The sequence below is a fragment of the Arvicanthis niloticus genome, chromosome 29, assembly GCF_011762505.2.
Source record: "Arvicanthis niloticus isolate mArvNil1 chromosome 29, mArvNil1.pat.X, whole genome shotgun sequence".
In the NCBI taxonomy this organism is placed as follows: domain Eukaryota; kingdom Metazoa; phylum Chordata; class Mammalia; order Rodentia; family Muridae; genus Arvicanthis; species Arvicanthis niloticus.
Window position 1 is genome coordinate 22833061 of NC_133437.1, and position 24969 is coordinate 22858029.

Here is a 24969-nt window from a genome sequence, read left to right on the forward strand (position 1 = left end):
GGCTGGACTGTGGGGGCTAATACTTCAGAGCCTAGCTCAGCCTGCCCATCACTCAAAGTCCTTAAGTGGTCTTCAGACAGCAGAACAAACCTCAGAATCCCTCTAATGCTAATCTTCAATGTTCTTTCAAACTCATGTTAAGACAATGGTTGACATGGGAATAAAACCCAATCTTAAAAATGCATAAGAAATAGCTACACAGACCATATAAGGCTGGGTCCTGGGGCTGGAGAGATGACTCCGTGGTTAAGAGCACTGCCTGTTCTTGCAAAGGGCCTGTGTTCAGTTCCCAGCACCCATGTGGTGGTTCACAACCTTCTATAACTTCAGTTTCAAAGGATCCAATGCCCTCTTCTGACCTCAGCAGACACCAGTCACACATGTGGTGTACACGCATACATGCAGGAGAAACACTCACTCATAGAGGAGCTGGAGGGGGAGGAAGGAATCTAATGTAAAAATAGCTAGGTCGTGTGCAGTTGGTCTGAGCGTATTTGCACATGGAAAAACAATGCTACTGAGGTAGCATTGTTCAGGTAGGCATGCATAAGGGAGACAGTGCTACTGAGGGCTGCATAGAGAATAAAATGATACTGGTTTAAACAAGACTAACTGAATAAACAAGTTTGTATTTCTTTAACTTATCAGAAGCCTGAAGTAGGCGATTGGGCAGAATCGATATTACTGACGTAGAGGCCTTATTTTTCTTCCTTTTGCTACTTAGCACAGTCACTTGGCTACAGATGGCTACTGGAGACCCTGTAATCACATACAGACCCATGTTCTTCAGCAAAGGCAAAACTCAGCCCTTTAGGTAGGCATCCAAGGAGCCTCGTCCCCAAATTTCACCCTGTATCTGAAGATGCCAGAACTAATATGAAGAGCCAAGTGTAGCTGCAAAGGTACTTGGGAAATGTAGTCTTTTTAGTTGTTTGTTTTTCCAAGACAGGGTTTTGTGTGTGTGTGTGTGTGTGTGTGTGTGTGTGTGTGTGTGTGTGTGTGTGTGTGTCCCTGTCTGTCCTGGAACTCACTCTGTAGACCAGTTTGGACTCAAGCTCAGAGATCTGCCTGCCTCTGCCTCCCAAGGGCTGGGATTAAAGGGGTGTGCCACCACTGCTCAGCAGGAAATGTTGTCTTTAAATTGACACATTCTCACCTATCTCCCATAGTCTTTTGGTCTTAGAAATATTTCAACCTTTAAAAAGTATTGAGTATTGCCAAGGGGCTTTACTTGTGAGTAATAACCTTCTGTTATTTGCCATGTCAGAGTTTAAAACAAAACAAAACATAGAAAGTAGTTTTTTGTTGTTGTTTTTTTTTTTTTTTTTTTTTTTTTCAAAACAGGGTTTCTCTGTGTAGCCCTGGCTGTCCTGGAACTCACTCTGTAGACCCAGGCTGGCCTCGAACTCAGAAATCCACCTGCCTCTGCCTCCCAAGTGCTGGGATTAAAGGCGTGCGCCACCACTGCCCGGCAAAAGTAGTTATTTTTAAAATAAAAATTTATTTAATATTTGACTTCACAGGAGTCAAAGATCATTACATCTGTGTCTATCTTTAATCTGTTGTGCTGCTGTACTAGTTAAATTATGTTAATAAACTCGTCTCGTAGATGTTTAGTTGGAAAACAGGGAAGTGGGTTTTTTCAATAATTTATTTAATTTTTATTCACTTTTACATCCCAATCACAGCCCCTCTCCCCTCTCCTTCCTGTCCCACCCCTTACAAATCCCTCCACCATTATCCCCTCTTCTCCTCAGTGAGGAGGAGCCCCCTTGGGTACTACCCTACCCTGGGACATCTAGTCTTAAATATGCAACTTGGTCTTCACGTGGGTCACCCAATAAGTGTAGCAGGAGCTGTCTCCGCCTCTGTTTCCTGCCACTGGATCTCCTTCCGACTACCTGGACTGCCTGGTGGGGACTCAGTGGGAAGTTTGTTTTGTTTTGTTTTGTTTTGTTTTGTTTTACCTTCTTATAGCTGGGTGGTGGTGGCATATGCCTTTGTCCCAGCACTCCAGAGGCTGGTGGGTCTACTGAGTCCAAGGCCAGCCTGGTCTACAGAGAGAGTTCTAAGGCATCCAAGACTAACTTTTAAGATAACTTGGATCGTTTTCTTCTTATTTATATTTTTTATTTGACACCAAAATTCTGGCGCTCACTACATTAAAATGCACTTATACCTTGAATCGGTGTTCTCTCTCACCCACTATTTCACAATGTCACGTCTCAGTCATATGGAAAATATCCATTCTTCAAGTTGTGCAGATCTTCTGAATCCTGGCGCTGTTAGGTTACAGGCGAGTCCACTAGGCTCCTACCAGGGACCTAGCAACAGCTTACGTCATCATCTGCCACTACCAGGTGCACCAGGTGTGGGCTGCATCTAGAAAGACTGCCCACCATCCCAGCCCGCTCGCTATCTGTTCCCACGGTTTTTTCTCGCTCCCTCTGTTCCACATTCTCTCCTCCCCTTCCCCCTCTCTCTGTCCTCCCTTCTTCCTCCCCCTCCCTCTTCCTATTGCCACGGTTTTCTTTCTGTGTGTTTCTACATTCTCTCTCTCTTTCTGTCATCTGTACCCCCTCCACCCTGCGCGCCCCCTCCCCCGTTCTCTGCCGTCCTGGCTCTGACCCAATCTGTCTGCCTTTCTACGTGTCCTCTTCCCCTTCACCAGCTCCTCACTCCCCTCTCCCATTCTCTCAATAACCCCCCTTATACCAGATCTGTTGCATGGCGTAATCTCTCAGGGGCACACCTTGGCATGAGCCTGCCAAGTACCCCTTCACTCCATTATATTTTATAACACTGGTGTCAAGACTTAATAGGCTCTCCTGGTGCTTGTACTGTGGGTCTAAGCCACACACCAGGACCCTAGTTTCCAGCCCACGCCACCTGCAATAAATCTGCTTTCCGGCTCAATGATCGCTCAATATTCACCCACCAGCGACAATTAGTTAAGTTTCCTTTTTGGTCTGTGTGAACATATCCCTAAGTCCAAGGAAGTGACCTTTCAATGTAGGTCACTCCTCTGTTACTCTTGGAGGCAGAGATACTCCCAACCATGCCTTTAAGGCTGAGGTGCACCATTGTCACTTGTCCCATCTCACCAGCCTCGGAGCTGCAACCCTGCCTTTCCTTAGACTCTCCTGGGCAATTGCCCCTCTCCGGCCTCTTCTGCCACCTCCACTTTGGAGCTGCCTGTAAATACCACAGCTCCTCCATGCCTTCGTGGCTTTCCTGTTCCTCAGTCCTTCCCTGTGGATGGGACCCTGCTGCTAGAACTCAGTGTTCTTCCTCCCCTCCTAGCATCTGTGAAAGCCCAGGTACCAAGTGCCAAGTCTCCTCTGGCTTAACCGGGCTAAGCCACTGACCGCGGTTGAATGTGGTGTTGACCCACTAACAGCTTGGTCCTTGTTTGGTCCTCTAGGAGTCCTGGAGACACCCGGGACTGCAGGCTGCTGTGACATTTTTCCTTCCCTTCATCACAGGTCAGTGTCCACATCCTCTCATTCCCTCTTGAGATCCCTCTTAGCAAACCTCCAGCATCTACACCTGAAGTCTGATCCAAAGGGCTCTAAAGGTATTCACCTTTCCAATAGAATTTCTAATATTATTTGGGACCTTTACGAATACTACGATCAATGAGGAGATGAAAAGGGAGTTCCTATTTTTCTTCTCTCCAAGCCCTGTTTCTTTTTGTCTGGTCCTTCCTACACTGCTTAAACATCTTGTCTATAAGTTGCAACAGGTCAGGACCAGGTGAGACCAGGGACTGTGACTGTCTCTCTCTCTCTCTCTCTCTCTCTCTCTCTCTCTCTCTCTCTCTCTCTCTCTCACACACACACACACACACACACACACACACACACACACACACACACACACATTTCTGCTTCAGCAGAAATACAAATACACTCTTGAAGTATATAAGGATCATTTGTGTGTAGATTTTATTCCAAATCCTAGCTGGAGTCCAAGACCGTCGCGTGGCTCTGGCTCTCAGCCTCTCCACATGGTCCTGTGTGCTGTGTGCCCTTCCTGCAGCTGGCCTGCACTAAGCCAAGCTTGCTTACTTACTCTCTTCCCTGCCCCTTCTTTCTCCCCCCACCTTCAGGAACTCAGATTTTATTATAGATGGGTACACCTGATTTCCAGATTCTCACTGGCATAGACAAATGACTCCCAAACATCTTATCTAAATTTGCTCTGCTTTGTGCCCTCCCCCCCCCAAGTCTCTTAGGCCTGAGACTCTACTTCCCCAGTCTTGAAAAATCTTTTGTCTCTGATTTCTTTGCATTCAACTCCCCCCAAAATATATCTTAAGATTATGCTGTAAACTCTTATCTAAGACTTTATAGTTTGCTCACTGGGTATGGTTTAAAATATATACAATCTCCAACAATGTTTGGCTTTAAATATATAATAAAAGTTACAATTGAAACTATACATAAGTTTATATGTGCTTCATCTCTTAGGATGTATGTATGTATGCATGTATGTATGTATGTATGTATGTATGTAATTCTGTGTATATGTGCATGTAACTTGAAAGCAACTCTCATTTAAAAAATATATATCTATAGAAATACACATTTTTTTAAATAGCAACCATGTCTGCCACATGGCTTGCAACCTGCCATGTGATTTCACCATCTTAAGGTGACCACATGGTATATAATGCAACTATCATAAAACTTCTCAGGTCTACTGAGCCTTAGTTTATTAGTATTGTACCTCCTCTTAGACTAAGAAACCAAGAAATTTCAAATATTTTAATGATGATAGATATTCAAAGTTATATTTTGACAACATAATGTGTATGGGGTTTAACCCTTATTTAAAATATTCTTTATATGATGATGAGATTTCAAGGTTAAAAAAGGACCTATTCACATTCACAAAATCTAATTTAAAATACGTATCTATTTATGTCTTTGCTTGGACGTGAGCACTGCATGCTTTTTTCTAACTGGTCTTGAATGCATGAATAAATGCTGTTTCTTTCTCCTGCCACCAGCCCCCTAATTCACCTCTTAGCTCTCTTGCCACTCAATCTAATATAATAAGGATTCAAATATTATTTAAATATGGATAATATTAAAATTGTTTTATCCTGTTCTACTTTACTGCTGGCTCTGAAAATGGGTACAGGGTCAAAAACAGGATTGTTGACTTATAAATTATTGAATATGGTTAAAACTCGTAACTTGGAATTAGTATTTGAAAGTTTGTGCTTAGATCATCTTAAACCATGTGATATGATTCCATTCTGGGATATTAACAACACATGGCTGGTTGCCATCTTGACTATGGGATAAAGAAGGTGGAGTCATGGCTTCACCGCCACCTTGACTAAGAGCAGCAACAGGTAACATAAGCTGACCAAGAAAACAGGTCTCCAAAGATACTTTAAAATTGGGATATATTCATTTTAGAGACATTAAATTAGTTACACTGTTGCTTTATGTTTTTACTCTTTAAAAGGTTTTAATATTACAAAAACGCAAATGAGAGATTTTAAACTTCTTTTCAAACTTTTGGGAGGTTTACAACATTAAAAAGAATAAAAATCACTGCCTTAAAAATATGTTTAGTCTTGTTTTTGCTGATGTTACTAAGCTATAATATAGCTTTAGACAAAGGACTCCATGCTAACCACTGAGCAAGACTGCCCAAATGCCTTGCCCCACTGCTAGAGCCCAGCCTGAACTGTGTCCACCCACAGAGTCAATTGTCCCATGTTACCTAAGACACAGTGAGATTGGTCTCCCATGTTCTTCCTGCACAGAAAAGCCTCTCATCTTCTGTACCTGATAGCCAAGAACTGCCTCTGCCCGTGGTGACATAGAAACCACAAGAACCTGGGACAGCTGTCTAGTAAATGGACTATGGACTAATCTCTGTCATCTTAATTAACGTATAGGTGTTGCGTGTACCTTTTCCCTCTCCTGCCTAAGCTCCCTTGAATGGGCCACGCAACCAGCCCCCCCCACCCCACCCCCAGCTTTCCTTGAATCCGCAGATAAAAAGACACATATACGATTGTTCAATTTCAACTTGCCTTTTGGCACAATTGCTGGGTGCTACTATCTCCCACCTGGAAAAGCACCGCCTCATCAATATTCTTATCTCTTCCCCTCTCCTAAAACTTTAGTTGCCCAGTTACATCTAATTTCTGCTAAACATCCCTGGCCACTTGCCTGTAGGAGTGGCCTGTGTGGTCACTCCATTTCCAGATCTCACATGGCTGGTCAATTTTTCTCCATAAGAACGTGGCAAACTCTGTCTCTCCTCCCTAGCATCTGTCTGCTTGCCTCCAGGGACTCGAAATTTCCTCCTGCCCAGCAACTGGCTTATGACTTCTTTATTGACAGATCAAGAACCAGTTGGGGAACAGGACCTTAGTATCAGAACCACTCCTACATATAGGTCATTAGACTATAATTTATCCTTCTCACATCTCTGATCATATGGATGGGCTAAAATGACTACAGCTTAACAGCTAGAGAACAGGTAACCAGCTCAAGGTAATCTACCACCGTGTTAGTTCTTTAGTCTATTCATTATCTAGCTAAAACTACTAGGTCTCTTATTTTAAAAGGCAAACAGGCTTTTTAACCTTGCTCACAGGCTACATGTTAAAAGATAAACAGGTTTCAAAAGTAACTTTTTACTATTCCTTTATCTAAAGTAAATCATTTAACAGTGACCATTCCTAGGAATCAACCACCCATGACTCGTGGTAAATAATTGGATAGGAAAAAGATGTAAAGTTTACATAAAGCCCTGAAGATAAACAGTCTTAAGTTATAAGGATCCAAGAAAGTGTTTTAGGATCTAGGAAGGTGTTTTAAGGTTGGTAAATGCAAGTGAAAACATCAAGCATGATAAAAAGTGATTTAAGGCATGTTAAAAAAAAAAGTCTTCCCCTCGCTGCGCTACTATTATATCAGGACCTCAAAAGTTCCAAGCTTTAACAGTCAATGGAATTCTGGTAAATTTTTAGTCTAACTCTGGTAAAGCCTTCCACTTTCATAGTCACAAGTTTGAGATTTTAAATTTCCCTTATGTGTCTATTAAGTATAGACTTACAAGTGTTTCTTGTTTTGCTAACTTTATACACATTCAGTCTTCTGGAGAGAGAGAAGAAGCCACTCTTTCACAGTTTGTAGCCATACTGAAGACTGAGATCAAGTGAACTTTTGCTCCTTCTGCTCCACAGAAGGTTTCTGTCTTCCCTGAGCTCACCTTAAAGAGTGTTCATGCTTTTAATTCAAATATGCGTGGACCAGGGAGTGGCACTATCAGGAGGCATTGCCTGTTGGAGAAACTGTATGGGTGTGGGCTTTAAGACTTAGCTGCCTGGAAGTCTTCTCACTGCCTTCAGATGAAGATGTAGAACTCTCAGATCCTCCTGCACCATGTCTACTGGGATGCTGCCATGCTCCCACCTTGATGATAATGGACTGAACCTCTGAACCTGTAAGCCAGCCCCAATTAAATGTTCTTATAGGAGTTGCCTTGGTCATGGTGCCTGTTCATAGAGTAAAGCCCTAACTAAGGCAAACTGTTTCCTAAGTCTCTACTATGACACAAAGATGTATGTCTACTGCCTTTTTGTACATGTAGTTTCAGTATAGATTATGAGCAATGGTAATGCTTACATGTCTAAAATGTATCTCTTTTTGTAAATTAAAAGGATTTTTGTAAGCTTCAGGGATCCACTCGGATTCACCTCTCATGGATCAAATGGACTCCAGATAAATGCTCCTGTCAATCAACAGCCTAAGTTTCCCACCTATTGCCTATTGCAGAGGGTGGAATTCCTCCCCTGTACCCTTCTTTTGGGACTCCTCTCCTCCCAACTACCAAGACCATAGGTCAGATAGATAGATAGATAGATAGATAGATAGATAGATAGATAGATCCTGTCAACTCCAGGTGTTTCCTCCAGACCTGCATCCAGGACACTCACGGGTGCTCTGGTCTAGCCCCACAGATGCTTCAACTGGGCCTGCACTTTCCTAGCTACAGACATTCTCACAGATTCTGGACAGCAGTGAAACAGCAAGCTTACCCAGGACTTAGCCAGCACCCCAATTTTCTTAGGGTTCCCAAAGATGGATGTCACCCCAGACATCTTTAGACTGCAGGAAGCAGTCTAAAGAACACAACACCCTCACTCCTGCCCAACCATCACCCCTTCCTAGTTCCTCTTTAAACAAAAAGAAAGAAATGTTAGCTCACAGGCTATTCTACCAGGCTTCTCTCAGGGACCTAGCAACAGGTTATATCATCACCTGCCGCCCCAGCTCTCTCTCTCTCTCTCTCTCTCTCTCTCTCTCTCTCTCTCTCTCTCTCTCTCTCTCTCTCCTCTCTCCTCCTTTCTGTCCTTCTCTGCCTCACCATGGCTCTGCCCCATCTGTCTACCTGTCTACATACCCACTTGTTTGCCTCTATCCCTTCTCCTGGTCCTCACTTCCCTCCCTTCCCCCAATAATTTCAGATCTGTTGCATGGTGTGATTACTCAGGGGCACATCTTGGCACAGGCCTGCCAGGTGCCCCTCATCATACTACATTTCAGAACAGACACATTTCATTGTATACTATTTCTTGACTAAAATCACGACTGATCTTCAAAGCTAGGTCTACTTTGGAGATGCTGTCAAGCTGATGGCAAACATGACTTTTCGATGTCCTTTTCAGGTGAAAGGTGGAGCTATGATTAGTCAGAAACACTGTCAGGCATTTCACTTGAAGTAACAGATTCATTGCTCGCACTGTCTCCAGACGCAGGTCTGAGTCACTGGGAGCTGCCTGTCCATCTTTGTATTTTATTTTTAAAACTAGCTTTTACCACACAGACCAGACTGGACTTGAACCCTTGATCCTTTGCCTCTTCCTTCTGTGTTTTTGAATTACAAGCATGAGCTGACACACCCCAGTCCACATTCTTTAAAAGCAAATGTCCCTCCAGAGAAATTCTGTTGGCTCAGCAAGCCATTCAATCACAGACCTGCTTTCTTTGGAGTGACACGCAACAGAAGTGTGTTGTGTGTGTTTGCCTTCCCCCAGACTACTAAAAAGATATGTTCCTCATGGCTAACCCTTTCAGTAAGGCATTTTGTAGTGAAGCTGTCTTTTTGGATCCCTCTACATTGAGGATTGCCCCTTGGGTAGCCATGTGCACACAACTGCACACCAGCTGGATCGCCAACGCTTTTCTTAAGCTTTAGATTGTCAAACAGGTTCTGACTAACAGACCTTGAATTTTTAGCCCGTCTACCTCAGCTTCCTGAGTTGAGTACAGGCCAGGTTTAGTTTTTATTTGTGTTTACCATAAGTACTGATGAAGAAGATAGCTATTTTTAAAATGTAGTTTAGTTAGTTCATTTATTTGGGTTTTGAGACAAGGTCTTACTGCATAGCTGTGGCTCCCACCCTGCTCCTCTTCTCATAACAGCTTGATTGCCCACTCCCATAAGACCAATGGCCTGAGAGGAACACTGAGGTGCGGGTGGCCAGGGGTGGCCATGGAGACCTCAGGCCACTGTGAGCACTACAAGAAATGGACTTCTTGGGAGGCAGGCTTCATTGAGCAGCTCATTTATTTGTGGGAAACCAAGGCTGTTTAAACCTCTTGGGGCTATGGGATGAGTGTATAGCACTGGTCCAAGCCAGGATGCTGAGGATGTTACTGAGTCTAGCATGGTCTTGGTAGGGGTGGAATGACATGGTTTCTACCCCTGGGACAGGGCCAGCAGGTGTGGGCCCCCATGATTATCAATGGTTGTTATAGGCTAAGGCTTGTTTGTATAATAATGTACATATTTCATGTTCCTTCAAGGAATGTCCTCACTACTAACATTAATGACTCCATGATAGAGAGCAAAAGTTCAGGAGGTGAGGGTGTGTCTAATGTCTCAGGAGAATGGTAAACACTGAGACCTTCAGATTCGCCCTTAAGGCTGTGAGAAAGAACTCTGAAAACATGAGTTCAAAAATACATAATTTCTCAACTATGCAAAATATAAGGACACAATATGAATCTTATGAGGGGCTTCATGCATCTAAAGGAACAAACAGCTGCACTGTGAGCCAGCTTGTCAGGAAGATACTAAAGAAGGGGATAAAGAGATTTAGGAAGTGGTGGTTGCAGGAGATTGTGCCACGCTCAGACTTTTATGCTTATAAAGGCAAACAAATCCCTGAGTTCAAGGTCAGCCCGGGACAGAGGGACTTTTGGTCCAGACCTAGGCATGGTAAAAATGGTCATTTCAGAGTAGGCTCCCCACCCACCTAATTTACCATCTGTGCTTAACACAGACAGATCTCTGAATTCTTTTACAATGTTAAAAAAAAAAATGTGTGCTTGTTGTCTCCTGAGAATCAAGGGATTGGAGTCATAGGATGTTGATTCATGGGATAATCAAAAGGGAACCTGGAGTAATAAATAAATTGATAAATAAAATAAAAATCTGGGCTGTAAATCTGCAAAAAATGAGCTATCCAGAGTTTTTAGATTACCAAGAAATAGCTCTCTCGAGCAGAGTAGAACACAGAGAGTAGTCTAAAAAGCTGTCTTAAGCAGAGCATACACACAGAGAAAAAGAGAGAGCAGCTCTGGAAAGCTGTCTCACAGAACATAGACTGACAACTTGGAGCCACAATTTGACTTTTGAGTCATTTGTCTCTCCACTCTCAAACACCCCATTTTTCCAAAACTCCTCTCCAAGCTGAGGCTGGTCCTTGACAGGATGCCTCACTTGCATAAACAGGAATTCCAGGTACTGCTGGACATCATCTTATAAAGGAAAGGAAGTTTAACAGATTTACCAGGCTACTGACCTCCTCTGGTGGGACAAAGGCGGGGACATGGGTCTACATGTGTGGGACATGCCAGGCCCAGGACAGGGAGGGAGAAGCCCTAGTCCTGCCAATCTCAGGAAGAGATTTCCAGAGTTTGGACATGCCTCAACCCTACTCTTGTTCCAGGCCTCCTCCTCATGGCTCCATGGCTCCCCCAAACCCACATATAACCCAAATGGTCTTAAACTTAACAGTGTTCCTGCCTTCTCCTCTTAGGTGCTAGAAATATGGGTGTGTATTACCATGCTTAGTTAAGAATATTGCTACTGCTTGGCAGTGTGACGCTCATTACTTCCCTGTGCTTACTAATACAAACTACCACAAACTAGGAGACTTAAAACAACAGAAACTTATTCTCTCAGTCTGAAATCAACGTGGAATCAACTGTGGCAGAGCCCCAGTCCATCTGGAAATTCCTGGTGTATAGTCTGTTTCTTTCTTCTTTTAACCCCTGGTGGCTGCTGGCATTCCTTGGCTGACATCTCTCCAATCTCTGCCAGCATTATAGGTTGATCTTTTTTCTGGCTGAGAAATCTCCCTCTGTCTCTTTTGTATAAGGAGACCTGTGGAGGACTTACTCTGATGACCCAGGATAAATAATAGCCCAGTCTTGAGGACTTTAGATCCATCATACCTGCTTAGACTCCTTCTCCAGACAAGTTAAAGGTGACAGGTTTCAGTGCTAAGGTCTGATGTCCCTGTGAGGAAGATGTTTTTCAGTCTAGCACAGGACAGCTGCTCTGGCTAGTGCCAAAGCGCTGATATTCTGAACTACTCACTCTGGCTGTTATAGCATCAGTGAAATGTCTACAAGATTTAAAAAGAAAGTGGATGTTTTAGATTGATTATTTCATTAATTTTGACCCTGTGAGGTCACTGCCCCCACCAAAAAAAAGTGTGTGTGTTTGGGGGGGGAAGTGTCCCAAGAAGTCCCGGGAAGCCGTGGAACATCTGACAAACGCTGACATAGGTAACCAGAGAGGGTGATGTAGACAAAATTTCCCCATACAGCAGCCCAGGAAGGTAATCTAGTGTTTGTACTGGCTTTGGGGGGATAAAAGATGTGAATCCCCACAGGACACACCCTTCCCTGAAGGGTGTGAACAGCAGGTGTGCCTGAGCTCTGCAGAGCCCTGATGGGTGTGAACAGTAGGTAGGAGGGTCAGGATCAGATTCTTGAAACAATAAGGTTTGTCTGGGAAAGAAAGAGCTTCTGGTGTGAAGAGGAATGTCTGGACTAACAGAACCAGAGAGAGCAGAGCTGGGGACAGAAGCCTGTAAAGGATACAAGAGTGGCCTGGGCGGGGTTTAGCCAAAGTCACAGTGATCAAGCCTGTTAGCCCGTTTCTGTATACCCTGCCCAGGCTGTTTGAGGGATTAGGCTGTCCCATACAGAGAAGCCAGGGTCACACCAAGCCCAGAGTTTCAGGAAACGTCCCAGGTGGTTCAGCCAGACTGCCTCTCAGGTGCTGCGCGCGCGCGCGCGCGCGCGCGCGCGCACACACACACACACACACACACACACACACACACACACACACACACACACACGCCTCCCCATTACTCCTCTAGTGTGGCGTTAATTACCCAGCAGCTCCCAGCCTGCTGAGAAATCCAGTTGCTTAGGCTCCTCCCAGCTTCTCTCCATGCACAAGATGGTGGCTCTGGAGGACCCAGCTGCTACTGGCACCGCATAGTTTCCCAGGGTGCAACAGTGAAATCGTCAAAGGAAGAACCATGCATGATGAGACCATGTGACCTTCCCGGTGCATGCAGCTGCTGCCCTAGTCATGGCGGCAGAGAACTTCAGCCACATCTGCACATGGGGAAAACCAGATGTAAGCTGTTTATGAGACCAGGGGTCTCTGATTGTTGTTAAGCTTGCTGTGCACATAGTAGGTATGGTGCTGTGTATAGATTGGTGTGTGTCCATCACACAGATAGCAGCAGTGGCCACAAAAAAACGATTCATAGCAGAACTCAAGAAGAGACTGGGAAGGTTGAGCGGATTCAGAAACCCCAATCTGTCTCATATCTGAGAACGGTAGAAGTTTCATCTACTCCTGACCTGTCCCGGAGCACAACACCCTACATGAGGGGTCGTGATCACAAGTCATGTAGCACAGAGCTCTCATGCAAGTGAGGTATCTAGATGCCCCCCCCACCCCCACCCCAAGGGTTTAGCCTATCAGCTTCCCGCCTGCAAAAGGTATTTAATCTCTGGTCTACCCTGACTACGCTGTTTGCACCCATTTTCCACAATGAACAATGAATATGCAGTTCGGAAAAGCAAGGAGTGTCTCTCTCATCAAGCACCGCTGTGGGGGAAAGGCTTCATCATACAGAGCCAAGCCGCCTAAGTCTCCTGCAGAAGGCCCCTTCTTATTCCGGACACTCACCCCGGAGCTAAGCCTGAGTTCCCCCTTCCTCCTGCCCCAGACTCATCAGAGGCCTGCTTGGGGCCCCCTCCTTCACGATTCCATGAGGTTCTCAGCAGTGACTGGACGCCTGGGAGTTAGGGAACCCCTGCCTCCTCAGCCTCAGCCAGTGCCATTTCTCGGCCCGGGCTGGGGGCCCCCATCTTAGGCTGCGTTCCTCCACCCCCTAACCCCTATGGTGACGAGGATGGATTATAGCCTAGCACTTTCCTGTATCATCTGCCTGAGAGGAGTTCACACTGCCCAGCGGCCAGGTGGAAACCACAGGTCAACACTGGGTGTTCACAGAGAGATGCCATTCTTTCTCTTCCTCTGTCTTTATTTAAAGTTTAATTTTACTTACTATTTGCTCTGATTAGTTTTTTTGTTTTGTTTTGTTTTTTTGTTTTTTTGTTTTTTTGTTTTTTTGTTTTTTGCCAACTCACCACACAGAGGGAATCTCAGCTGAGAAACTGCTTCCTGCGAACAAGTCTACGGAAGCGTTTTCCTGATTAGTGATTGATGTGGGAGAGCCAAGCTCACTATTGGTGGTGGCATCCCTAGGTGGATGGTCTTGGGTTGCATAAAAAAAGAAAACTAAGAGCTGGAGAAATGGCTGTGTGGTTAAGAACAGGTATTGCTTCTTGAAGAGGACCTGCATTCAATTCCCAGTACCCACATGGAGACTTACAAACTCCTGTAACTCTAGCTTCAGGGGGATCTGACATACTCACATTCACTTACACACACACACACACACACACACACACACACACACACACACCACGCACATACGCACACATAGTTAAGAATAAAACTAAATGTAAAATAAGAAAGCAAATGGAGCAAGCCATAAGAACAAGCCAGTAAGCAGCTTCTGTCTATGTTCTTGCCTCTGCTTCTCCTTGAGTTCCTGCCCTGACTTCCCTCAACGACGATGGGCATGAAAACCAAGTAAACCCTTTCCTCCTCAAGTTGCTTTGGGTCACAGTGTTTATCACAACAACACAAACCTAACTGGATGGATGTGTGTCATTCATGCATGTCCGAGTGTGCCTCTGGAGGCCAGGGGACAGCATCATTGAGTTGGTTCTCTTTCCATCTTTATGTAGGCTCTGAGGATTGAACTCAGGTCAACAGCTCTCCACAGCAAGCACCCCCACCCACCGAGCCAGCTCGCTGGCCCTTCTCTTCTATCTTAAAGATGACTTTAATCAGATGATGTATGAATGTGATTTTTAAAAGTCGGTGGTCACGCTGGAGTAACGTGAAAAATGAATCTTCCGTTTTCCACCCCAAAAATAATTATTACCAGTTTTTGTATATAGTTTAAGAGATTTTTCTATGTATAATAATATTAAGCATACAAAAGTATATTGGCATCCTTATTTAGGTATGTATATATGTATGTATTTATGCACGTGTTTATTTATTTATTTATTTATTTATTTATTAGGTGTTTTACTCCAAGGGGAAATGAGAAAATGTATAGCCCAGGCTAGCTGGGAACTCATGATCTTCCTGCCTCTGAATCTTCAATATCTACCTGAGTGTGCCACTACAAGGAACCATTAATGTTCCTTTGAGGCAGGGTGTCTCTGTGTAGCCTTGGCTTGCCCGGCCTAGAACTTGCCTGTGCCTTCTTAGTGGTGAGACGAACAGCATGTATCACTCTTGGGTCCATTTTGAAAATGTTATTCCTTTGAACTAAGGTATGAGAGAGTTGGACTGGGTAAATATTCCTCTCCTTCTACCTTATGTATGAACGTGGGCTGGGGAGTACATTCTTGTTTGAGTCTGTGATTTACACCCGGGTAGGTTTTGCAACGCAGGGCAGATTCCTTGTTAGAGCAAAACTTCGGAAACCCAGGGAACGGATTTCCTTACCAGTTCATCTGGTCATTTATCTTCTTAAACACTCAAGACAAACAAAATTCCCGGTCTGAGACCTCTGCGGCTTCCGGGGGCGGGTCAGAACGGGTCCCGAGGCATTGCTGCCTTCTGGTTTGTCATCGGTTCTTCCACAGCGGACCCGGAGAGGCTTTATTTACTGCAGCTTTCTGTTGATTTTATAGCCAACTGCTGACTGCTTGGGACATAAAAAATTTTGATAATTTACAAGCAGTAAGTGGGGAAGAAATCTATCAATCAGACGGCATAATAAGAGAATACAGGTGGATGAATGTGTGCACACCCCTGAGAGTACAAACACACAGGGCCATATTTTAATAAAGGGGGAGTGAGCAGGAGGCTTAGCTCCTGCTTTCGAGGCGTTCAAAGGAGGTTTTATGGTTCCTAGACAGAGATTTTTAAAGAAAAAAAAATTGTATTGACCAGGTCAAAAATGTTGAAGCTTGTCAAGGGTTTCTGGTGTTCCCCAAACTATTCTGTGGCAGATCATTCGCCCACACCCAAATCTCTTCTCTCGTTATGGATTTTGTAAGGCTCTGTTGGGACAGGGAATCCAATAATGTATTTAAAGTAGGGTCTAAATCCACAGATTCCATAGAAACCCTACAGTTCTGGAAGGCTCACAGACATGAAATGGAAAAAGTTCAGAAAACATTTTTGTTTGGAAAGTAAAAGGTGTTTGCCCTGACTGCCGCCCAGGATGGGGTCTAAAAAAAACCAGCTAGAGGTTTAGGTGAATAGGTATTGAGTAAAGGCATCTCTTTGTATTAAATATATGCAAATGAAAGAAGGTGTTAGAATGAAAGAGAGAGAGAGAGAGAGAGAGAGAGAGAGAGAGAGAGAGAGAGAAAGAAAGCAGGCAATTGCTTAAGGAGTAGATATTTGATGACCGGAGGCAGTTACACTTCTTAAGTGTGATGAGGGGTGTTACAGGGATGAAGCTGTTTATGAGTCTGTTCTTTGAAGATACACAATAAAAAATATATATATATATTTTTTTGCAGTTGTGTGAGACATGGTTTCTATGTAGCCCTGGTTGTCCTGAAACTTGCTCTGTAGATCAGGCTGGCCCTGAGCTCAGAGATCCACTGTCTTTACCTCTAGAGTGCTGGGATTAAAGGTATGTGCCACCACCACCCAGCTTAATAAAATATTTTAGATTAAATAATTAGACAGATTTAAAAAAAAAACCCAGGTGACTGTGCATGGTGCTGTAAGATGATAACCACTGAGGCTGGCTCATGGCCACATGGACTTCATAAGCTATTGTCACCACTCTTCTGGTTGTTTGACTGTACTAGTCATGGTGTTTGTTTGTTTGTTTTGGTTTTGTTGTTGTTGTTGTTGTTGTTTTTTAAAAGCAGACCAGACATGGTGGTGTATACATATAATCCTAGCAGTCTGGAAGCTGAGGCAGAGGGATCATGAATTTGAGGCCCTGCATGACTACATAATAAAAACCTGTTTTTAAAAAAGAAAAAAGGAGCCGGTGGCGGTGCACGCCTTTAATCCCAGCACTTGGGAGGCAGAGGCAGGCGGATTTCTGAGTTCGAGGCCAGCCTGGTCTACAGAGTGAGTTCCAGGACAGCCAGGACTAAACAGAGAAACCCTGTCTCGAAAAACAAAAAAAAAAAAAAAACCAAAAACAAAACAAAACAAAAAAAAAAAAAGAAAGAAAGAAAGAAAGAAAGAAAGAAAGAAAGAAAAGAAAAGAAAAAAAGGAAGGAAGTAGAAAGGCCAAGAAGGGAAGGCCTGGGAGGTAGCTCGTCCGAGAACGTGCTTGCCACTCAAGCTTGAAGACCTGGGCTTGAGCCTTAAATCCCAGAAGCAATTTTTAAAAGGATGGCTTGGCAGTATATGTGTTTGTAATCCCAGAGAGGGAAGGACAGGTGCACACCCCGGATCACTTGCCAGCCAGCCTAGGCTACTTAGTGAGTTCCAGGCCAATGAGAAACCCTGCTTTAAAAAAAAAAAAAAAAATGGTGGATGTCAGTCAAGGAACAATATCAGAGACTGACCTCTGACCTGCATAGACAAACACATATATGTACACGCACACACAAGGCAGAGTCCAGAAGCCAGATATGAGGCTGTATACCATAGTCGCATATAATACAAGGCTGAGTGAGGGGGTCACTTGAGTTCACAAATTTCAAGACCAGTTGGGGCAACCTAGCAAGACTCTTATCTCAAAACAAACAAAACCCTTTGAACAACCAAAAGGCAGAGCAGCCATCTTTGGGAAGGTTTTTATACACTCACCTCACACCTGCTACTAAATAGGAACAGAACCTTGGCTGTGCGCAGGGCTGGTGAGGGAGGCCCCTGTGGCGTTGATGGTCCATGGTCATTGAGATAGCATGCAGGCTGTTTGTGACAGGTGTGGACAGTGCTGGGATCTAGACCATATCATATCTGATGGATGCTGGAACCTCTCGGCTCATGGCTGAGAGAAGGTTTCCATGTCCTGGCTTTGCAGAGGGGCACCTGTCTGGGATAGAGTCACTCCGCAGTATTGAGGTGCAGTGAAATCTTACTCCACTGATCTAACAGTAAACAAGGCTGACAGGAATCCCACAGGGCTGAAAGCTGAAAGCAGACACCCAAGGTCAGAACGCCACACACAAGAGGCTTTATTTTCTACTGAATCAAGAAGAGCCAGGGGAAAGCTGAAGGGGCTGTTTTTGTGGCAAGAAAAAAAAAGCCACAAGGTGAATTTGGAAAGTCGCTACATACCTGGTTCAACGGAAGAAGGGGTGGTGGGTGACAGGGAAGGTGACAGGGGGAGTGAAGGGTCCCTTCTCCTCCCACCCTCACCCCCTCACCTCAGGAGACCTGCACCTGCAGAAGTACCACCCCACATTGCAGGAGGGATCTGCCCTGTCCAGGCTCAGGAGAGAAAGGATGTGTTCTAAGGGCTTGTGGAAGCATCTGCCTATGGGGCCTCTGGCTTTGCTTCTCAAGTGTGCCTGCCCCACCAACAACAGCATCAACAGCTCTCAGCTTTGCCACAGAAGATCCGATCCGGCCCACATCTGCTTCCATATGCTTCCAGATAATGTTAACTTCTTTTTTGTTGTTTTGCAGACCTAGGCTGGCTTTAAACTCCCTATGTATCCCAGGCTAGCTTTGAACTTGTGAGGATCCTCCTGCCCCAATGCCCCACCCCCATCCCCAAGTGTTGAGGTTACAGGAGAGAGCCACTGTGCCCATCTAGGAAGTTCTGAAGTTCTGAACTTATTTGCTTCATTCACAAGCCTTTTCTCCATGCTCTCCTTGGGGCCCTCTGCTGGGGAATTGGGCTGAAGTCTTTAACAGTCCCCATTCTGTTGTGTCTCCCACTACTGTAGAGACAGGACAGAGCCTTATTACCTCCGTGCCTATAAAGCAGCTTAGACCTGTTAGATCCTACAATGTACAGTAGTGACGGGGTCTTATCAGAGCTGTTCTCAGTGATGCTACCAGAATGTTCTCCGTCCAGATGATAATTGAGAGGTGATAAAAAAAAAAAAGAAATGGGTCAAGCCTCATATCGATAGACCTGTTGAAGGGTCTCTGGCCAGCCTGGGTGTAGCAGGCACGGCTCTGGCAGCCTTGCTCTTCTCCCCGTCTCCTCTGCCTTGCTAAAAACCATTACCTCACATTGCATTCCTAACGCTGCCCCCAAGGTCTAGTCCTTTATTTGGTCACTTGCCCTTCCTGAGGCTGACCACCAAGATCCAGGTATCAGAATATTGAAGTCCAGCAACTAAAAGCCCCCTTTGGCTCACCTAAGTAACATGCCCAATCAAAATTAAACACCGCATCCTAACACGGGGTTTCCTCATGTACCTTGACTTAACCTCCATTTCCTATGGGTCAGGTCTGCCTTTGTCCCTCTGGGACAAATACTCCTTCCCTCTCTTCCTCTGTCCTCTGTCTCCTGTCTTTGTCTCTTATTCCCTGCCCTCTCTCCCTCTGGGGCAAATAAATCTCCTTTATGCTGAGAACTTGGTATTGGGGTCTTGAGCTGATTCTGTTCCCTTCCGGCTGTGTTCTTTATGAGGTTCACAGGACGCACCCTGATCCCACCCATCTCCCCATCCGTTTGTAGCCACCCTCTGCCCTTGCAACCTTCCCCCTCAAATAAAAAAAAAATAAGCAAAAGAAAATAAAGCATAAAAACATCTCATTGTAGAAGCTGCAGTGTGTCACAGTGTGTCCCACAGTGCACCCTTCTGTCCACACATCTTTTATTTGCAAGTGTTCATCACAATGAGTCTAGTTCAAGGTCTGGTCGAGGCCTCTGGCTTCTGCTGCCCCATCAATACTAGATCCTTACCTGGACTCCTCTAGGATATCCTGTTACTGCTCTGTGCCGTAGAGATCCTGCAGCTTTGAATCAGCAGGACTGGTTCCTTCACACATTCTAGCAGTTCATAGATGGGGTAGATGTTGGGGCGGGTCAACTCAGAGCCCTGGATCTGGGCCCAGATGGTAGCTGAGTTGGTTAGCACACCAGCTCTCCCACACTCACCCCACCAGGGCCAGCTCTCCAGCACTGCCTCAGCTAGCTCACCCTGTGCTGCAGCTGGCAAGAAGCAGAGACAGCTCTCCTGATCTCCTGCCCTCAGGGCCAGCTCACCTATGCCACTACTGTGCTGTCAGGTGAGGTGCAGGGCCTGCTCTCTCAAGTGCGGTGGCTGGTAAGGGACCAGGAGAGCTCACCTGCTTTCATGACCCAGGGGCCAGCTCTCCTGACTGCTGCAGGAAGCAAGGGGTAAAGGGATGGAAAACATTCCATGTCACCTCATGGCAGATGAGTGGCAGAACCAGTTCTCCCACCAGCTCCACCCCCAAGGGCCGCTGCACTATGATGCCCCTGGCAAGGGCATCTCTCTCCCAAGTGCTGCTGCCGGTGAGAGGTGGGGACCGCTCTCCAGAGTGCCACAGCTAATGAAAGTCAGAGCCAGCTCTGCACTGCTCTTGAACATCCATGTGGTCCCAGGCAGCAGCCCAGATGAGAAATGTCCAGGTGGCTTTCAGTGGTAACATGAGTCCTGGACACCGACCCCTGCTGCTGTAAGGCCATGGACCCAGACATGGCCCTTGGCTGCAGCAAGGGCTGGGATTTCATCACGGCCTCTGGTGGCAGGCTGGGATACTCTCCTTCATGACCCCAGTTCCACCTCCCTTCAGAATGCTCAAACTGGTCTGCTTCTTTCTCTTCTGTCTGTTCACCACACGCTTGCACACCGTAATGGCTCCTGCTGCAGGCAGGCCATGTGCTTGGTGGGTCTCTGGGTGTCCTCTGCCCACCTACACCTATGTGTGGCCTGTGTTTTTTTTCAAGGGGAAGTGTTCTAGATGTTTCTATAACTGCTGTTATTCGTCTTTTAATGCAAATAATATATATGAATTTATATATGTGTATATATATGTCTATACATATATATGTATATAATATATATATATATATATATATATATATATATATATACATAATTTTTGGAAACTGTGTTGCCAACTTTAGAAAAAAGGCTTACCATGTTGAGTTAGCAGGTACAGGAGTTAACAGCTTTATTAAAAATGTTAAACTTACTTTTTTTCCTAGCTGTACAGAGGTAACAGTATTAAGTTGCAAAGTCTTATCTGTGTGAGCTTATAACAACTAATAAAGTATTCTACAAAACAAACAAAAAAATAACCCCACTTTTTTCCCTATAAATCAACAATATTTTGAATTCTCTGTAGGTGGCCCACCCACAAAACCCCACTAGAGGCTCAGGGTGGATGGGGAAAGGACACCTGACTCACAGTGTTCTGGCCACTTAGCTTCAAACTGCACCAGCAAGGTCACTACACCCCAATACACCTTCTGGGTCTTGGCCTAACAGGTCACAATTCCCTTTTCTTTAAAACACTCCCACAGAGTCCTGCATTTCGAGTTGCTGAGTCACTACACCCTTGGGATGCCGTGGGAGCCAAAGAGACACCTCCCACGTGGACCCTTGTGCTGTGAGAGTCCTGGGTGAGAGTGGTCCTCAGGCCAGACCCTACTGCTCTGCCACCTCCAGCAGCCCCCATCTCAGCTGACTCCCTAACGCTGCACCCAGCAGCCAGGTCCCATGGCCTGTATCATAGTCATTACAGCCAATGTTGCTAGCAGGCCACCCACTGGCCAGCACAATCGCTGCAGTGGAGGGAGAAATGCTGAGAGCTCAGAAGCCGATGCCCCCTCATCAGGAGTCTCAGGAAGCAGCAGCATGGCAGTCCTTGCTTTTATGAGCTAAGATAATTTTTTTGAGTGATGGTCAGTGATGGTTTCAGCGAGGTGCTGAACCCATGTCAGATTGCACATGGACTGGACTAATCAAGTTCACCCCCATGCTCATGCAAATGACTCTAGTGAAACTCAATGGGTCAAACATATGACACATGTATATACACATACAATACACACATACAATGCATACACGTACAACACATGCGTACAATACACACACAGCACACACATATACAATACACACACATACAACACACACATATAACACACATATACAATACACACACATACAACACACCCTTACAACATATACACACAAATACAACACACATATACAATACACACACATACATACCACACACACATACAATACATATACAGACAACACATATACATACAACACACACATATAATACACACGCACATACAGTACACATATACACACAGTAGGAGAGTTTCTTGGTGGGAAGGAGAATTTCAATGGCACCGTGGGAAGGCAGTTAGAGAGGGCAACTTTCTTTTTTTTTTTTTTTAAGTTCAAATTGAAGAAATGGAAAATTGACCCTAACCACCAAGTTATTTCATCTCAAAAAAATGTAATCATTAATGAACATATAGGGGGCAAAACTACAAGTTAAACCTCTCTTGTTGGTCACTGCATCAAGACGGTGTAGAACTGGAGGTCTGGGGAAACAATGGCGTGCCTCCTTAAACCAGATAAAGTTACTGTTTGTGAGCTCACCAGAGTAAAGTGGTTTTCTTCCAAAAAGACAAAAACAAAATATTCCTGTGTTTTCACACAAAGCCTAAGTCCTTGGCAAGCTGGACACTGGACTCCTCAGTGTCTGCCCAGAGCCAGGCTGCCTTCCCAACTGATCATCTAAGGGGGAGACAGCAAAACAGGAGACTGGCTCCAGTCCTGTCCCTAGATCAGTCTCACATTCATACTTGATAAGATATGGAAAGAAAGATCAAAGGCGAGCATCTAGACAGCAACCAGAAACTGTCGGGAACATATTCTGGCTGATCAGGAGTCCAGGCAAGGAGCTGGTGGTCACAGGCCCAGTGTCCCCCGTGAGTTTTCCATATTTCAGCCTCAGCCCTTCCCAAATACAAAAACAGAGTGGAATTATCTCACAGGAAGAAAATTAGGGACATTCCCTTCAAAGGCTGGAGTAGCAGATGAGACAGCTTCCCCAGCCCACACGGTGTCTCTTCTGCTGCCTCCTACACCGCTTTGCCAGGCTTCTTTCTGTGTGTGCCATCCTGTCTTCCCTTTCTAGTGAATATGAGTGCTCCTTTAGGTCCATGCACAGTCCTCATTCCCTGATCAATATCGGTAGCCTGACTGATCTTGTCAACAGCGCCCCCTAGGGTCACCCAAGGCAATAGCACGGACTTTACTACTCTAGGAAGGAATCTGCGAATAACCAACACATAATAGAAAAAAAAGTCGCCAGCGTCTACTTCCCCACTAGACTGGAAGCGTTCTGAGAGCAGAGCTGTATCTGCTCTTTTCTTGTTTTTTCTTGGTTTGTTGGCTGCTATGCCAGCACAACGTGGAGGCTCAGCCAGTAAGCATGGCTTGTTAAAACAAATTCCCACCCTTATCTTTCTTTGGCAATGGAGTCTGTTTACCAGGCTGGCCTCAGGCTTGGTCTCTAGCAGAGAATAACCTTGAACTTCTGACCCTTCTCCTTCTGCCCAGCATATATGGCGACGGGGGTCAAACCCAGGGCTCTGGGCGTGCCTTACAATCATTACATCAACTGAGCTTCATCTCTAACCCCCAAATCCCAGTTGTCTGACCCCCCAACTACTGCAAACCTCACCTGCACCTTGAACTCCGAGGACATTAGTCCTGAAACAGCATCGTTAGAGATAAATGACATCTAGGCGCAGGGACTGGAATAGTGCTGTCGAGTAATCTGCTGCCTGCAGCTACGATCCCCAGAGGTACCATTCCTGAAGAGATGACTCTCTCAGCAACAGCAAAACAACTGTCTGTCTTGTCCAATCCAGCTTGGTACACACGCCCTTTTCCGACATTTTTCTTTTGATGCTCATTATGACAAAAGTCATGAGTATAAAAGGAGGTGCAGATGGGAAGAGAAGGGGTGAGGGAGGCAGGGCTGTGTCGTCAGTCAGCATGCCATCAGTGATGATGCTCCACCCTATCCTTGTCTCTGAACTTCCTCCCCAAGGTCAGTGGCCTTCAGCTAAGACACCCTTAGCTAAGAATTGGGGGATTTTGCTGGCCATGGTGGCAAAACCTTTACACCGGCACATTTGGAGGCAGAGGCAGGTGGATCTCTGTGAGTTTGAGGCCAGCCTAGTCTACATAGTTACATACTGAGTTCCAGGACAGTTGCTATAGTGAGTATCCAGGATTTCATGAGCATATTGGATGGTGAGTCAAAACACTGAGTATACAGATGTCTAGTTTTTTTATTACTAGCTATCGTCAATGCGAAAAAATAATTATAAAAGCTTTTGTCCCTGAGGCATAATATGAATCACAATAATAAACCAAGATCGTTTTACTGATATCCTTGAAAAAAACTGGATTCTTCTGATAGAAAGTCAAAGTAACCCCACATATATGCACAGTACCAAACCCTTCAAGGCCTGCTAATTCCTGTCTCTTTCTTGGGGGCAGCCACCTTGACCTTGCGTGGCCTTTCATCTTTGTAATACTGTTTTCTCCTTCTAAATCTTTAGACACCTCCTAAAGTCTGCAGCTTTGTTCTGTGGTTGAAGACACAGTTCAGACTCAGGAAGCTGAAGGCTATCAGCTTTCCTCCGTTCAGATGAAGGCGAGTGCTACTCACGGAGGAGACTCATCGTCTCCACAATTCATGATGGCACAGTGACACGGCAGTGTGTCTCTGTGAAACTGAACAGAGTCGTACCTGTGTTCCGTAAGCCACTTGGCTAAGCTAGCTCATGCCTGGGAATCATAGCCTGGGGGTGGGCAGGGGGAGCAGGCGCTCACCTGTGTACAGTATGCCTTGAACTTCAGCCTTGCAGAAGAAAAACATCAGGAGCAGGGGTAGCTGTAACTTGGTGACAGCATATGGATTTATTCATTATCCTCCCGTCACCTCTTCCACAGTCACATTAGCCATCCAATGCTATTCTAATGTGAGGCATTGTTTTAACGCACTCTATTTATTCATTTATTTCTTAATGGATTTTGTTGTTTCTTTTACAGACTCTTCAAAATCCAAAGTCTTCAAGGGAGACTAGATAACAGCCCAAGTTGTTTGGGATAAGTCACTCCACTGTGGAAGGTCCAGCACGGTGCAGGGAAGTTTCTACCTGAGCCTACTTTCTTTTCCCTGCTTGCTCACCAGCCATCCTCTGAAAACTGCCATGCCTGCTGGATTTAAAACTAAGACACTAATGCCTTCAAATGGATATCAGGTGAGGGATGGGGAAACGGGTGAATTTTCCCCCTGCAATTTATGTAGAGAGGTCTTGGGGCTTTTTGTTTGTTTGTTTGTTTG

General features: G+C 45.2%; 1 long non-coding RNA gene across 1 annotated transcript in view; it reads right to left on the reverse strand.

Annotated features, from left to right (window-relative positions):
• Positions 1–19945, reverse strand: part of LOC143440440 (uncharacterized) — a 35393-nt gene extending 15448 nt beyond the window's left edge. The window contains exons 1-3 of the long non-coding RNA XR_013108133.1: positions 19517–19945; positions 17458–17784; positions 15172–15370 (exon numbers count right to left, since the gene is read on the reverse strand). This is a non-coding gene — a long non-coding RNA (uncharacterized LOC143440440). The remainder of the gene's footprint in view (positions 1–15171; positions 15371–17457; positions 17785–19516) is intronic.
• Positions 19946–24969: the final 5024 nt, after the last annotated feature.